This window comes from Phasianus colchicus, chromosome 5 (assembly GCF_987193195.1).
Source record: "Phasianus colchicus chromosome 5, bPhaCol1.hap1.1, whole genome shotgun sequence".
Lineage (NCBI taxonomy): Eukaryota > Metazoa > Chordata > Aves > Galliformes > Phasianidae > Phasianus > Phasianus colchicus.
This window is the reverse complement of record NC_143440.1, coordinates 57,966,672-57,983,823: the sequence shown is the minus strand read 5'-3', so window position 1 is coordinate 57,983,823 and position 17,152 is coordinate 57,966,672. Positions and strand designations below refer to the sequence as shown.

Below are 17,152 nucleotides of genomic sequence, written 5' to 3'. Positions count from 1 at the left end.
TGGGTTTTTCAGACTGATCCTTTGCATGGATTTTGCTGTGCCTTTGTTTCCAGGGCTTAAAGCTCTTCAGGAGATTTTGTTATAAAACTTCAAACGTACAGATTTTTAATGAAGAGTTCAGTGGATGTATTCTAGAGGATAACTGGTCTGTGAATGGAAACTTTTCTTCCTCAGAGTACATAAACGTAGTGATTGCTTGTATGAAAAATTCTGAGATTCAAAGAAAGAGCAGCAGGATGAGTTCCAAAGGCCAGTAAGGCACTCAGGGACATAAGTAAGCATAGCAGCTCACAGAGGGCATCCTAGTATTTGTGCCATTCTAAAGGCATTGGGAACCAGCCAGCAGCTGAACAGCAGCTATTTGCAGAACTTGAAGGCCTGCTCTTTCTTTTCTTCCTCCATAATTTGTCCCCTTTCCTAGAACCTTGGTTCACACACCCCCATACTCTGACAAGCCACTCTTGGGCTACCATTTCCTTCAGCTGACACTGATTGCGTTCAGCTGTTCCAAATCTGGTCTGGAATCACCTGGCTTTAATTTAAGTAGCAAACAAAGGCAGCCTTCCTTATGGGTGTGCTTCAGTCTTGTTGGGGTTGAGTTCCATGAAGAAGAAGCTCACTGAGTGTGATGCCTTAACAAAAGCAGCACACGTCCTACAAAGAAGTAAGGTAAGCAGAAATTCAAAGCAATCTAATTTGGTTAACTGGTGTATCAGAAGTCTCATTACCTTTGGGGTCTGCCTTTTAATTTGTGCTTGATTAAGATATGCCTTCCAGAAGGGCATTTAGTTGTAAAAGTTTTAAGAGATTAATAACAAACATCTTCCTTGGCAGTTGATCTTTGGAGTTAATGACTATGACCATTAAAATATTCTGACTTCTTATGGTTCTATTTTGTTATGTTCAGAAAGGAGTATTTATCTTTTTTTTCCCTGTTACATTAAAAAGCTCATTACTGTTCTATACTCTCACTGTACCTAAGTCTCTTCCATATTGAGCTGCATTTATTTATTGGATGAACTATGTAAACCACAATGCTTAAATCTACCACTTTAAGGCAGCTTTGGTATAATGAGGAATTCTTCTAGTCTCCAAGCAGGCAGACGATTTGGTGATGAAATATTGAGGAATAAGTAAAGAAGGTCGTTATAGCTTTGTGTGCTGCTTCCCAGCAAGGCAGGTTGTTTATCCACCTCTATCTACTTGCAGATGAAGCCAACACAGTTCTACCTGTCTGTATTATGAATGAGAGGGATGTAAATTATTCACAAATCTCTATTTAGGAAAATAATCGGAGGTGGTTCCCATTTCCCTGTTTTTGAACTCTGTGAGTAGAAGCTATGGTATGTCTGTAATCAGGGACAATCTTAGCTGTATCCCAGCTTTGTGCTGTTGCTCGTTCAAGTTCCTGAGGCACCTGACCCCGTGTAATTACAGCTCCTCAAATGAGAAGCAATATGTTTGTGAGTCTTGGATTGTTTCTGTTATCCTTTCAAATTGTGCTGTGGATGTGGGCTCCATCTGTGGCACAAACAATCTTGGCGGAGTAACTCACAGGACTGAAAACATTTAAATGTGTCCCTTCCATCTGCTTGAATGACGGGGTCAGGTCTCCAAAAGACAGAGAGCTGCTTGTTCCCTTGCACAGTGCTGCAATTGTGGTAGAGGTGCTTTGAATTGTCTATAGCTGTGTCAACAAAGGTCATGGCCATTGCTTGCAAATCTGCATGAGTGCTCAGTGCGTGCCAATATCTTTTGCTTTTCTTGTGAACCACAAGGTGGTACAATTAATTATTACACGGATGTTTCCTCCTCAATAAATTACCTAGTTCCAGGTTTCCTGGTGGATTGCTTAAGAATAGAAGATATCTGATTTTATTTATCCAAGGTGAAGTTGACCTCAAATAGAATTGAGCTTGGAGAGTAGCCTAGTGTTCTCCAAATTTGGAAAGGTGGTAACTTCATCTCCTTCTGGCTAAATCATAGGTGTAGACTGAGTTAACTTGATTTATTTTTTAAGTCAAACTAACACCTAGGTGAAGTTATAAAACTGATGCCCAAGAGAATAGTCTGCCCGACCTCAGGATGTCTCAAAGTATTCAAGATATGTTCAAAACATACTTAAAAATAAAGTAATCCATATTTCTTGGAGAAGCCCAGTTGGAGAATTAAGGCGTAGGTGGTGTGAAGAGTAAGATCAGTTGGTGTAATGTTCTGACTGGAAGAGGTCAAGTCATTCTTCTTTGTAATTTCCAATTACATGGCTGTACAAACTGTTTTCCTACTTGCTTTTCAATATGGGTTGGATCAGGAAGGTAGATGTGGCATCTATAAGTAATTACTTCAAATTGCTCTGGATTGAAATCAAGTTGTTATGGTCAGTCTTCCTGGCAAGCTGGATTAATGTTTTTGAAGTATTTACATATTCTGTAATGTTTCCTAAGAACAGCTTACCAGGAAACCACAGCCCTCTTCCTGTTCTGCCTATAGGATTGCCTCTCTGCTACTAAATGATGCACGTGTGACTGGATGTAGATTAAAAACCCTCAAAAACTGCTCTTTGTTGTCATCCTTCATAAAGGAGGGTGTGTGGTTACATCTGCTGGGCCTAAGGGGGTTTTGTGGAAGTGCAACAATCCCTCCTGCAAAGAAATTATGGAGTGTGATGTGTACTTGAGGAACTTGAGGAATGTGTACTTTTCCTCCATGTATTTTTTTAAAATGAAGTGACTCGATGTGGAAGGTGTGAAATTAATGTTAAATGAATGAGAACTAAGTGCAATCCCCGGGTGATGTGCTCTGAGGTAGCTGTGTTCCTCAATATCCACTCTTAGTGCAACATGGTGCTTTCCTGTACCAAAATAACACCATCCTGGGATTGTTTGCCACATCTCTGGGACAGCAGATTTTTGCATTCGGGTAGCATGGCTCAGAGCTTTATTCGTGGAAACCAATTCATTCTATCCATGAATTAGGTTCACTGAGTGTAAAAGGTTTTTTTTATGCTGAAGCTTTAAGACGCTGCCATACAAAAACCTTCAGGCTTAGCTCTGCACTGCTGCAGATCTGAAGTAATGCCACATTGGTGACTGAAGCTCCGTTTCCAATCCACTGCTCAGTGCAAAAGCAGAATCACATCTGCATCTCCTCTTTTACTTTTTGTGGCTTTGTTTTCCTTTTAAAGAGCCAGCTGGAGAACTCATATTGTAATAACAGGTATAAATTTCTTCCCTTGCAATGTATTTAATAATCTGCAGCTAAGGAACGGGAAAAGGAGTGAGTTGAAGTGATGGCAAAAACTAAAGGTATTCAGGAGCCCATGGAAATTAACTAGTGAGATGAAGGCTGCCCAGAGATGTGGTGGTTCCTCTCTCCTGCCCATACCCAAGGTCAGGGGATGGGCTCTGAGCACTGATGGAGCTGTGGGTGTCCCTGTGCATTGCAGGGAGTGGGACCAGAGGGCTTTTAAGAGTCCCTTCCAACTCAAACCATTCTATGAACTTGTCTACCCCATTACTGAAGAAGTCCATTCCAATACCATCTGCTGGGTAGAGGCCTTCATGTTATCACTGATAAAAGACCACAGCCCTCACTTGTAGATCATTTGGATTCTATCTCACTGGTAGTGACTGGTGTCTTCCACCAGTGGGAAGAAGGGTCTAACCTACCTGACTTCCTGAGACTGGAATGTGCATTGTGATATTGGAATGTTTCTTGTGTTGTTCCCATTGTCCAGGACAGGGCTGAGTTCCTGTGATGGCAGCATGAGATACTGCCCTGTGCTTCAGTATAACGCCTCATTAAAATCAGTACACCATTAATAGCAATGTGCCTTGAGGAATGTGGATCTATGATCACCTGAGAAGTTGTTAGGAGATACAGTGAGCTGAAAACAATGCAGGTCAAGAATTAGATGACTAGATGATCTTGTAGGTCCTTTCCAATCTTGTTGTTCTATGATTCTATGAGTAATTCTAGAAATAAATTAAAAACAAAATAATTCTAATCAAACTAAGAACTAGCTTCATGCATGTACCTTTATACTGGCTGTGAACTAAACAGATCTTAATTTCTTGGTTCTCACAGCTGCTTTACCCTTCCCAGCAGCCAGAGACTTTCAAAGTTAAACTGAGGGTCAAGGAACTGCAGTGTTTTGTAAGAAGGAGTAGCATACGGGCAGTAAATCTGTCCTATGGGTTTGTCACAAGTAGCCTAAGGAAGACCATCCTCTCTTATTGCTGCTGTGCTTCAGAGATGTTACAGGAGCACTTTGGGGGTGCAGGAGAGAATCTTCAGGAAGAACTGGCACCTGTGGTGGCTGTGCTGGTTTGGCCAGCATCACTTTCATACAGCCCCAGCTCATATGCAGAAGCAAGAGCGATGCTTTGACCTGCTTGGTGTTGTCTCTACAGTCTTGTCCTCTTGGCAGGCAGTGGTAAAGCAACTGCTGTGCCCTGTGGGAACAGGAATTGGACACAGATATTCAGAGGCAGCAGTTCTGCTTTGATTGCAGAAGGGAGAAAGTTATGAGTGAGGGGAAAACATGAATTCTCATCCCCTAATAGATTTTGTGGAAAGAAAAAGCTTCCCTCAACAGCAGATCATCAAACTTAAAACCACAAGAACTGCTTTACAAGACCACAATAAAGGTTTTCTGGGGCCTAACATCTTGTACCCAACAGCATCAGTAGGAAATAACAAAGAAAGAAATGAAAACAGGGATCACACGCACTCCTACTGCCTTACAGCAGTCCCTGGAGAGCTGCCACTAAGCAGCTTTGAGTCAGGTATCTGTCTGCACTGCAGCTCTCAATGCACTTTCATACATTTATGCAATTGCCTTTTGAGCCCATGTCACTATTAGCATCTACAAGGAATGGGTTTTGTAGTTTACAGACACGGTGTGCAAGGAAGAGTTCCTTGTGTCAGGCAGGAGACAGCACAGCTTTGCTGTTTTGACAGAAGTGGTGGCAGCAGTTATTCCCTGCAGAGTGTCTTCAGAGTATCCTTGGATTATACAGGCTTCTGTCATGCCCTTCCTTCCAGACTGAGTTTAGGCTATTTAATTTATCCTCGTGTAAAAGACTGTTCATACCCTAAATCTTCTTTGTTACTTTCTTTATGCATTCTTTACTCCCATTTTGCCATGGAGGCTGATGAAAGCAGGCCTGAAATGAAAGTATATACGTGAGTCTGCGTGGGTGCAGGTAAAGAAAGTGATGCCAAAATGGACTCTGGATTGAAACCACAGGAAGAGCAGACCAATCTGTGTGGTGACCCCAGGGGCTGGTAGAGGCAGTGTGTTAAACATCCCCAAGAGATTATCCCTTCCATGACCTAACAAGAGCTGACTGCATATCAGGGCACACTGCTGGCTCAAGGCCCACCTGCTATCAACCAAAATGAGAATCATTATCATAGAATCATAGAATGGCCTGGGTTGAAAAGGACCTCAATGATCATCCATTCCAACCCCCCTGCTATGTGCAGAGTCACGATGGGTGCAAACCTGTTAATTTCTCACAGTTTTAGGGAAGACCTAATACAGACCCGTAACAAAATGTAATTAGGGAACACCAAATATCAGCTCTCTCCAACAGTTTATTTCTGTTAAGTTTCCACATCTGGATGCTCTTGCTACCTATAAGAAGTTTCACACTTATCTGAGCGCGCTGTACACCTGCTATTTCAGAGGGTTGATGTCAATATAGATAACAATGCATATATTTATTATGAACCTGCAACATATTTCAATGTAATATAATATAAAACAATATAGTCTCCAGCCTGCATTTTTTGGAGGAGGCTGTGGAACACAAAAATAGGAAGTATGGAGTACTTGGGCATTTTATGTCTGTTGATGTCAGTCTCCATTTTTGGTCTCCAACTCCACGTTTCCAAAGGCAGGTACTTTCTCAAGATGTATGAAGGATCTTCAATAGGTAGGAAAGGATCTTCCTTTTCTACTGCTTACTAAGACTTGAAGACCCAACCAGACCAAGTCCTTGTGCCCAGTAAGACCCAGACCTCTATGATATTCCTAACAGAACAATGTTTTCAGCTTCTGTGAACACTGGCAGATCTGCCTATGCCTTTCCATGCCTGAGTTTCCTAGCGTATATGGATGTGAGGAACTTCATCCTTGTTCCTGTAGTCGTTAGTGATGAGAATATAGAGGAAATGTGGGAGAAGCCTGTGCCCACCCTGCTGTAATGGGGTTCACTTGCACTGAACCTGTATTGCTCAAGTGCAGTGGGAATCTTCATGCCAGTAGGGTAAAATCATGCTGAGCAGATGTCTCTTGGTGCTGCTGCCAAGCCTCCGCTGGCTGATGAGGAGACTGGGGCTTGGAGCAACCTCATCTAGTGAGAAGGGCCCTGCCCACGGCTGAGGGTTGGGACTGGGTTGGCTTTAAGGTCCATGTCAACCCAGTCCATTCTGTGATTCTGCCATTCTCCTGCACATCTCTACTAGTGGGTTTTGAAGTCTCCGTTGCCCCAGTGTTTGCTCCTTTCTCCTGTTTGGCCTTGACTGATCATATACTTATTAAAAACCATATGTCCTTGCTGCAAATGGCATCTACGTAGGTGTGTGTTAATAACTAAAACGCTTTCTCCAGTTGCTTTTAAGACCTGCCATCAGCCAGGACTTGCTCCTGGAGGGAAAGCAACCCAAAAAAACCCACCTTCATCTGAAAATGTAGCTCTGTCAGCCCCCCAGTTCTGATGTCCTTGGTTCATTTGCTGGCAGTGACAGCACTTGCTGAGCAGGAACGTGCAAGGAGAAGTTTGGTATGCAGCTGAGCATTAACTTTGTTTCCTATGCTCACTATGAATTTCAATGTTCTTTCTATAGCTGGCATGATTTCACAAGTCTTGCAAACTTTTGTCATGAAGATTCTGCTCAGATCTTGTCTTCGTTCTTGCAACTCAAGATCTTGTTCTTCCCAACCATATTTATGTGTATATATTTACTTCTTTTTTTCCACAAAGTCCCTTCTTACAATGAATTTCTTAGAATACCTATGCATTGTGCAAGTAGAGATTTTCATTGTAGGACAATGTGTTTTTCAGTCTGTACAAGTCTTGGTTAAGTAATTGTGAACAAAGGAGCCACGCTGAAAACTGAAGTTTTTCCTCCTCACCCAAACTGGCAGTTGTCTACGCTGTGCTATTGTAAGGAATGAGACAGCTCCATCCCAGAGTCTGAGTTATGTTTCAATATTTGGATTTCCATTCTTGCCTTGCTGAGTATTTTTTTTTCCCAAGCAAAGCAGCAGTTCCAAACAAAAACATTCATAATTTATTGCACGGAGTTAGCATGCAAATGGTATCTTTTCTTTAAATTCATTCAACGTATCTATTTTATTTTGACTTGATTCATAAGATTTTTTTAGCAGACTTATATATAATTCATAAACAATTTCTATTTTTTACGTTCCTTAAGCTGGTTTGATGACTTCTTTCTTATCGTTGATTCTTTCCTCGCTTTTTCTAGCAGAAGTGCTGCTAGTTGCTATGGTAACATCTGCTTTCTACTTTGTTTTAGGTTTTTTTACCCATCATTCCTCCTCCCTCATGGAAGAAATAGCCCATTTGCAGACCCCTCCCTTGCTCACACCCATGCCAGCTGCCTCTTTGCACTAAGCAGGGGTTGTAAGAGGTGCCCAAAGACAAACCACACAGAGCATGTCCTAGGCTTTCTCTAAGCTTTGCAAGACCAATGGATGCCTTCCACCATGTGTAGGTACCAGTGCCTTCTTACAACAGCTGCCTGATGTGCACCTTGTGCCACAGGGCCAGGTGGGAGATGGAATGGACCATTCCCAATTCCCATCCCCTCCATCCTTATCTCCATTCCAGTACCCATCCTCATCTGTGTCTTTGCTCAGCTCTCAGATTCACTTTCCATCATCCCATCTTCCAAAAGAGAAGAGGGGGAAAAAGATTGACTAATACCCCTATTGCTAGAAATAGCAGCTTTCTACATGGCATAAGACAACCTTTGGGTTTCTGATCCCATCTCCCAGGAACTCCCATATGCTCTCTGCATGTGCTGCACCAGTGACTTTCTGTTCGGGCTGTGATGGATGTGCATGGCACTGGCCACATCATAAGGTCACATCAGAAAGAGAAGCAGTAGGACAGAAGTGAAGGTGCTGTTTATGTAACTTTTGCTGAAACATGCATTTAAACTGAAATAAATGACAACAGCAAAGTGACTGGAAGGAGCATGGTCAGGTTTATAATCTCATATTTTTTTTACGTATAACTCTGTGATAGTCTCATAACATAATGCTCCTCATATTAGCTTGGATTCACTATTGTTTATCATCAGCTTTTTAATCCTTGGTTTCATAAACAGACTGTCCCAAAAGTGTCTGGGATGCAGAGCAGCACCTCAGGGTGAAGGCAGGGCTGTTCCCTGCTGGTGTCCAGGGACAAAGCATCCCCCATGGCACCACCTGGAGGGCTGGAGAAGGGGGAGGTTCCATCAATGCTGGCATCTGTAGGAAGTTCAACTGCTTTTCTGGCTCTGATCGTGCAGTAGGAAAAATGGCCAGGCTGGGAGTCCTCATCATAGCTATGGTTGGGAGTGGGAAGTTGTGATCCCTGCTGTTCCCCAGTAGATTTCAGATTGGGCATTAAGAAAACTGTCTTCTTGGAAAGAGCAGTGATGCAGTGGCACAGCTGCCCAGCGGGTGGTGGGTCACTGTCCCTGGAGGTGTGATTATCTCCAGAACTGTGGAGATGTGGCACTGAGGGATGAGGGCATGGTGGGGTGGGATGGGGTTGGGCTTGGTGTCTTGGATAGCTTTTCCAACATGAATGATTCTATGGTTCTTTGGCTTCGTAGGCCAACACATGCAGGTGTCAGCAGGCAGCCCAGCTTTTCCTCAGTACCCATCTCTGTGCTCACTTGAAATGACTGGTTCAGTGCAGAGGAATTACTGCCACTGCCCATCTGCTGCAGGGGAAAATCTTTATGGCTCGCGTAGCTTAAACCAAATCAGGGCTTGAGTGGTTTACTGAGTTATTAACAACACTTAATTAACTGGCAATCGGTGAACTACACATTCAAGATCAATATCAGTAATGCCAGAGTATCAGTAATGCCAGAGTGCAAGAAGCTCACCAAATGGTGGTGATAATACAAATTTCTCAACGCATACAATTTGAGCGAGTTTTAATTGCACACACAATGTGTGTGAGCGCACCCCAAGCATGGCATCCAAAGGCAAGGCTGCTCTGCCTGAGCTTGGAGAGGTTGTGGTTGTATCAGAGCTGCCTCTGGTTCCATCAAAGCAGCTATTCACTATTTCCACTACCAGGTCTCTTCTCAATGTTGTAAATGTTCAGTCTTCTTTTTGAGCTTCTTGGAAAGTCTTTTTGTGATCATCCATCCGTTTAATCCAGGTGATGGTTTCCCCCATTGCCCAACTTTGAGACTGTTTGTCCCATAGCCATGTGATTGATACTCGCATTCCTGTCTTACCTGTTGCTGTTATCTCTACCAATCTACTACTTGGTGTTTTATAGCAGCTTCAGATGAGATGCACCTGGAGAATGGAGCTCTGTGGAGTATAGCCCAGGGTAACTTTTTGTCTTCATATTGCCATGCTGTCTTCAAAGGGCACATGGACATCCAGCCATCTTGAAACCTGCTCTGCAAGGCATTCATACCCACAAGGAAAGATGAAGGTGAAGAGCTGTGTCCTGGTGGCTATTGCTTCTGTAACAACCGCTCAGATGAGGTAAGCACAGACATCTGCACTTACAGTGTCTCACATCTTAGATGTTGTGTTGAGGGACATGGTCTAGTGAGAGCTATTGGTGGATGGTTGGACTGGATGATCTTGGAGGACTTTTCCAACTTTGGTGATTCTGTGATCTTTGGACCAGAGTGTCCAAAGATTGGTGTCTGCTGTGGCGGATGTCCATGAAGTCACAGCAGTGGACATCCATTAGGATCTCTACTAATCTACTACTTGGTGTTTTATACCAGCTTCAGATGAGATGCCACTGGTGAATGGAGCTCTGTGGAGTATAGCCAGGGTAACTTGTTTTCTATTTGCTGCTGCTGCAAAACTCTTACTAGGCTTGACAGAGAAATCCTGGCCTCGATTAAAAAACAAAGCAAAACTTAATGAAATACTAATGGGAGGACCACAAACCATGTCATTTCCAGGAGTCTGTGGTCGCAGCCCATAGGAGAGGATGGCTGATGAAGTGCATTTTCTCCCACACTGCAGATTCTCAACATGAAGTGCTACACCAAATAATCACGCACGACCTTTCCATGTGTTTCCATCTGCATTAGCAGCTCACAGAATTAATATATGCAGCCATTCACTAGGAAGCAGATGATCTGCAGCGTGACCTTGCCATTTGCTGCTGCAGGGGAGCAGGTGGAGGGCCACGTTCTTCTGTACTGTGTGCTGTACTTTAACATACATAAATAATGCATCTTCAGAAGAAAAAGAAAAGCTATTAACAAATAGTAGGACCCAAAGTCAGTGCATAACATTTTCCCTCTCGTTTTCCTTCCAAACTGAAAAAGACAGGGAAGGGGGAATGAATTTGCTCTGGTGTTAATGACCTGAAGCATTCTATATCATAGGTTTTGCAAATATTTGTGCAATACTAACTCCATAGTTGTAATTTATACTAAACTCCATAGTAGCTAACAATCTCAGGCCGGTTGAACGAGCAAAGACTCTGCTTTCTCTCTTTTCTGACTTCATTGCTTGGGCTTGTTTTTATTGCTAAAGCAACACCTGTTGTCTGTGAGTACATCAGCCTTATTGTAGTTAGTTCTTTTGTTATTATTCTTATCATTGGTTGCACTTCAGCAGCCCTGCCTCCAGCCACACAACTCATCCCAATGGGTTGTTGGCACCCCATCCTATTGCACAACCATGGCTGCTTCTCCCTCCTGTCCTACACTGCCATGTGCAACTTTGGTGGCTATAAGGTGCACTCAGCTTCTGAAGATCAATTCCTCAATAAACAGGGCTGTTCATTTGTTTTTCTACCAGGTGGCCATAACACCCAGATAACCATCATTATAGAACTCGTAGGTGTAAAATGCTACAGATTTGTTCCAAATATCTGAGTCTCTTGAAATGCAGCCGTGTAATATTTAGTGTTTAAAAAGGCACTGAATCTGAAGGTATTCTTGAGAGAGCAGTTTATTTTGGAACAGAAGTCTGGCGGCTGTTGTGCAGTTTTGCTTTCTCTGATGTAATTAATGTATTTTAATGTGAGTTCCTAAAGAAGCAATTCAACTCAGGCAGCATCCCCTGAACTCTTCTGTGTCTCCTTATGCTGTCAGATTTCTATCCAGCTTCAAACCAACATGACAGTGGGGTATGGGCATCAGGTGTGTTTCTATCCTAACATTCCCCAGCTTGTATTGGCCATGTGGGCTGCTGTGGCCCGGGTGCAAGCCCTTGCACTTGGATTTATTGAACTGCATGAGGTTCTCCTGAGCCCACTGCTCAGCCTGTCCAGGGCCTTCATGCAGGGCCCCAGTTGCCTCTTAGGGCTCATGAATAATTCCTGAGAGCTGTGGTGTTGGCTGGGCCCAGCTATGCTCTTAGGGAAGTGATTTGGTGATGTGGTGCAGGAGATGGGATATAGGAGGGGTAGCTCCCAGCTCCTGCCTGGACACCCATGGGTGTACATCACCCCTGAGCAGTCAAGGTGTGGTTTCTTGTAGTCAGGTTAGTTGCTTGTGCTTAACAGTAGTTATGGGAGTTTTAATTTACATTCCAGGGAGCGCAGAGAGAAACAGTATTTAGTGCTTTTCTGACAATGCACTTATTCCTTTTTGCAGCAATTTCCTTTCTTCTACATTTCATTTTGCTTTGGAGGCTTTGAGACAAACTCTGCAGGAGTAGAGGTAAAAATGTTTTCCCATAAACTCCTTCAGATTGGCAGTTATTTCTCTTTCCTTCATTTAATTTCATTCCTTCAACCTCCTGTAAGTACAAGTTAACATTTCTACATGCCCACGTAATTTAAATTCTTTCTGTATTCTGGCTGTGGATCAGCAGGTAGGTACAAGTGCCTCATTTCTTTCCAACTAACGGGAAACAAATGAATAGCTGCATATTAGGAATAACCTACAGTGCACTCATCCCACAACATACCTGTCACAGTAAGAACTGGACTTCAGAGAAAGCTGGCACTGGCAAAATCATCCCACAACATCACATAAGGCAGCAAGTAAAAGGCTGAGCTGCTGGATGCTGCTGCAAAGCAAGGTGTAACAGAGCACTGCAAAGGGTGGGGGAATGTGTGATTAACAGATCTCAAAAACCTGGAACTGGCTTTATGATCAAATAGCACAGACCATTTCCGTGGGCTTGGGCAGCTTACTTTAAAGTCAATAGGAGATGATTTTACAGGGGAGGGAGGGAAATGGGCAATCCATCACATGGAAAAAATACAAACCTGCTGCAAATTGCTCTGAGAGAGATTGTGGTTATGTTGGAATTTACTGTGACTTATATACATTCTGGGAGGGATGAGCTGGAACCTCCAACCCACACCTTTAAAGTCCCTCTGGAATAGCCCTGCTGGGTGCTGGGACCATGGGCTGGGTTGGAACAGAGCTCCTGCAAACAGCAACAGGGCTGACACTGGAGGTAAATGATGTGTGGCTGGGTACAGGGTAGAGCTGCTTAAGTTTTCAGGGGAAATACTGAAGCATATAGATGATTATAACGCTAATATATGCATTTAGGTTGTTTTCTTGTTCAAAGTAGGCAGTGCATAGTGTTACAAAAGGCTGTTCCCAAACGCTCTAATTACAACTTAATGTAGGACCCAAAGGGGAGAGCTGGAGTCAACCAACCCAGTCTGTGCTACAAAACAAGGGCAGGGTCAGGTACAGCAGCCTACAGGTCAGTGATGGAAGGATTCTGACACCCATCAGTGGTGATCGTAAGTCCTCATTATAGTCTTCCCCAAGCAGTGACTGAGAGGGTGGGGAACACTGCCTGGAAGTGGGAGGCTGTGCTCCAGTTTGTAACAGGAGGGCTGTGCAGCAGCTTGTTGCCTCTGGGTGCTAGCTGCTGTGCCCTGGTACAAGAGAGATGTGACAACTGCCAGCCTCAAAGCCCCTTACTCTGTCCCCCTTGTTCTGATGGACGTAATCTCTTTTCTTGACTGACGAGTTCCCAAATCTTAAGCATGCCCTTAACTTCACACAAACACTCACAGATGGCTATTTCTGCCCCAGAACCATCACCTGGCTCTCCAGGTCTCATCTTCCTTTTGAGGAATGCAGAGTGATGCTCGGGTTCTATGCAGCCAGGGAGCGTAGTGGTGCTGGGCTCACTGCCGTGTCTGGATGGTGGAAAGCATGCAAATGTGCAGACTTAATGCACAGAGGAAAGCACCCAGTGCTTTAGGTGAGGGTATGTGCTCAGGAGGGATGGGTCTCCCCAGCTTCTGTGCAGCACCTTGCCATCCTCTCCTGCAAGGCATGTGCCTCAGCATCCTTGTACCTTGAAGCTGCGTGCTCTAACTTTGTCTCCAAAGAATGAGCTTTTCAGAAGGGACAGTTTGAAACTGGGCACCCAGGCATCACCTCATACATTGCCACACCAGTCACAGCTGGAGCTTGGAGAGAGAAGTAGCACAAACCTAGAAGAAAGCGGTTTTGTTTCTGCAATAAATAGTTGCTCAGGTGAAATGACTTTCTTTGAGGCCCTGTGTCTTTTTGCATGGCTTTTCACACTTCGCTGCCAATATTTTGGATGGAACCAAGGGTTAACGTCTTAAAACCGGGCAGTTTCCAGAGAAGATGAGTTCTCCATGCTACCATGGGAAGAAGACCTATGGAGAAGGGAGTTGAGAAGTGAGCTGTTCCCAATGAGTGCCGTGCACCATCACTGATGCTTCTGAAGGAAGCATGGCCTGTCTTAAGTCCTCCTCTGAGCCAACAAGAAAATCAAATATTATTTTTAAAGGTATGCTACAGAATCTGATGGGTTTTTTGTGCTTTCAGTGCAAAATGGGGTATATGAAATGAAGATTTTGTGTAATTTTTTTAAGCGATGTAACATAGAACATTTTCATCCAGGAGTGTCTTACAAGAAATCCCTTGGCTGAAATCGTAATGCCAGCTCAAAATATGCGGTCTACGCTGTAATTACACTCAAAATATCTGCTAATCTTACAGCACAACAACTGTGCTATTCTTCTCTGCATGTTACAAGGAAATAATGCTGACATTTTGCCACGTGCCCTGATGGCATTCGGCTCCTGTGGGACTGGGCTGAACAGAAAGGCTCAATGCTTGTCTTGCATCGTTCAATTTTTATTATGCTCTTCAGCATTTCTGATTGGCATTAACAGCTTGACACTGTTAGGAGAGAGAGGAGCCTTTCATTGTCTGTAATTATCAGACAGTAGATTTGATGCTGCATGAATCAATATTTCCATTTCGAGCAAACACGTTTGTAGTCTTTAATTCCAAGAACTATGATGTATATTCAGAGAAGGCATCATTAAATAAAAGTAGTGGTAATTGCCTGCCTTTCTTTTTTTTTTAAAAAAAAAAAAGAAGTTGACCCTGCACATAAATTTTCCCTCAAGGAATCCATTAGTCTTTTTTATGTTAGTTAGCACAGTTGGTAGTAACGATTCAGAGAATAAATGAACTAATAGCTTTCTGCACGATCTGCAGCGGCAGACCTGAGATGGGAAGAGCTGATATAAAATCTGGTATGCTCCATTTGCTGTCAAATACCACTTTGACTTTTACGTGGCCTTTGTTCTGGGGCACACAGATCCTTGGGTTCCAGAGGTGAGGGCTGTGCCTTCGTTGCCATGAGGATGCTGTATGCAGTGCTCCGTGGAGGAGATGCAAGCACCCACCTCCTCTGCTTCGTCCCTTTGGCAGCAGCTCTGCCCATGATGGGCAGACCATGCAAGCACAGCCACACCTCTGTTAACCAGACAGAATTCTTCTGTGTGAGCACTCAAGCAGATATCATAGAGAGCCCTGGTGCAATCGCTACATCTGTGTCTTTATCAGGCAGCTCCTTCAAGATGAAGATCTTGTCACCGGCTGAAAGAAGTCATCAAAGTAGCAGCCTTGAGGAGATAAACTGCTGCAGGAGCCATCAGTTCATCAGCACAGCTCTTCTTGTTGCCTGTCAGTCCCAGTGCAGCTGTCTCTGCTTTGCCTGTTCTGCTCCCTGTTCTTTGTAGCCTTCTTCAGGAGTGGAGATTACAGACCTCCCCTTACTATGGCCTTTACCAAGTGCTCAACCCAAGCAGAGGGATATGTTATAACAGTTATATAAGGTATGTAAGTCTCCTGACTCCACCAATCCAAGATGGTATTTGGGTATGGTATGAAATGCATTATGTGGCTGGCTGAACTCGTTTTGTAAGAAAGAATAGCATTATTGATCTTCTTGAATTCAAAGAGGGAGACAATCTGGAATCGAAAAGATTTTATGTCATAAATACCTATAAAGATAGGGAAGAAAATGAGGGCCAGCTCTGAGGCATCTGCATAAAAACTGGAATTTTGGCACTAGATGTAGTGCTATCTTTAAATAGGCATCTCCATGTCTCCTGGAGGACTCAATGCTTACAAGTTTCTGACTGTGTCTTTGAGACATCGATGCCTGTCTCTCTCTTGTTTCCTGGGCCCACTTAGCTTAATGGTTCACTGGAACAGGTTGCCCAAGGAGGCTGTGGATGCCCCATCCCTGCAGGCATTCAAGGCCAGGCTGGATGTGGCTCTGGGCAGCCTGGTCTGCTGGTTGGCGACCTGCACATAGCAGGGGTTGGGACTGGATGAGCATTGTGGTCCTTTGCAACCCAGGCCATTCTGGGATTTTTGTGCTTTAATTCTATGATTTTTGCAGTGGGCATCAAAGACAACAGATTTTAGCTTTGGGAAGGTCAGAAACAACAGCCAGAAAAACAGCAAAAAAGAACAGAAAAAGAAGAGAAAAGGGAAACAAAGACCCAGTGAGTTATCTCTTCCCACAAATACAAGCCAGTGAAATTATATCTGAGATCATAAGGTCTCGAGCATTACCTGTTCAACATAGGTGTTCAGAGGAGAGATTTGGAGTGAAAGACCTGGAAAAAGCAAATTAGATATTCATCTGCAGTGAACCTGCTGTGAATGTTAGGCAACGGGGGTAGCTGAATACTACCAGAATGTCACTGGACTCGAGTGGTGCAGTCACTGACTCTGGAGGTGTTTCAGGGCCATGGAGATGTGGCACTGAGGAACGTGGGCATGGTGGGGTGGGGTTGGGCTTGGGGATCTTGGAGGTAATTTCCAACCTGAGTGATTCTATGAAAGGGAGATGTAGTGTGAGCACCAGGGGAAGCATGATGTCCATTAGACCATGGAAGGTCTCAGAGGAGCCGCTGTGTAAAAGTTGGATGGATTTGCAATACTGACTTTCTTTCTCAACGAGAAAATGAGTCACTGAATAGTACTGTAGAAGAGGAAATGACACGAAATAGAACGTTGTAATAACTTGCTATCTGATTGGATTTACTGAAGCCAAAAATGTAACCAAGGTAAACAAAAAGAAAAGAAAAAAAAGAAAACCACTTGTTTGGAGCCATCGCATTCTCCGATGCGCAGACTTCTATTATTTCCTTTCTTTGAGCTGTCCTTGGTCATTACTCATTTCAGAGATGTTCACACTGCCCATTCATAAAATCTTGCTAGGCTCTTTGATGCTATCTGCTGTGCTGAAAGCATCTGCTGCCTCATCAGCCTCCAGCTAGAGAGAAAGTTAGGAAAGAGAAAATGCTAGTGCCAGGCGGGGAACCTTTAACCCAGGAGTTACTGAGTTACTGGGCAGAGGGGGAGTGGGAGTGGGGGGAAGGGGAGGGGTAATGCTGTGAGCTTGCCCTGACCAAAACCTACTGAGATAAAGATTTTAAAGACAGACAATGCCTGTACTGGTAGATACTTTCTTAGTAATCTTTGTATATTTGTGTGAAGAGATGTATTCGCTTCTCTGTCAGATGTGCCTTTACTTGCTGTCCTGGGTATGACCAAAGTGGCTGCTCAGAGACACGTCCAGCCTGGCCTTGAATGCCTGCAGGGATGGGGCATCCACAGCCTCCTTGGGCAACCTGTTCCAGTGCCTCAC

At 43.9% G+C, this 17,152-nt stretch overlaps 1 long non-coding RNA gene across 3 annotated transcripts in view; it reads left to right on the top strand.

Annotated features, from left to right (window-relative positions):
* Positions 1–582: 582 nt before the first annotated feature.
* The window catches only part of LOC149917962 (uncharacterized), a 28,044-nt gene continuing 11,474 nt past the window's right edge, over positions 583–17,152 (top strand). For 2 of the 3 annotated variants that reach the window (XR_016467383.1, XR_016467384.1), the window contains exons 1-2: positions 583–669; positions 9,633–9,754. This is a non-coding gene — a long non-coding RNA (uncharacterized LOC149917962). Of the gene's footprint in view, positions 670–9,539; positions 9,755–17,152 lie in introns of all 3 variants that reach the window. The other variant, XR_016467385.1, reaches the window with a different exon arrangement.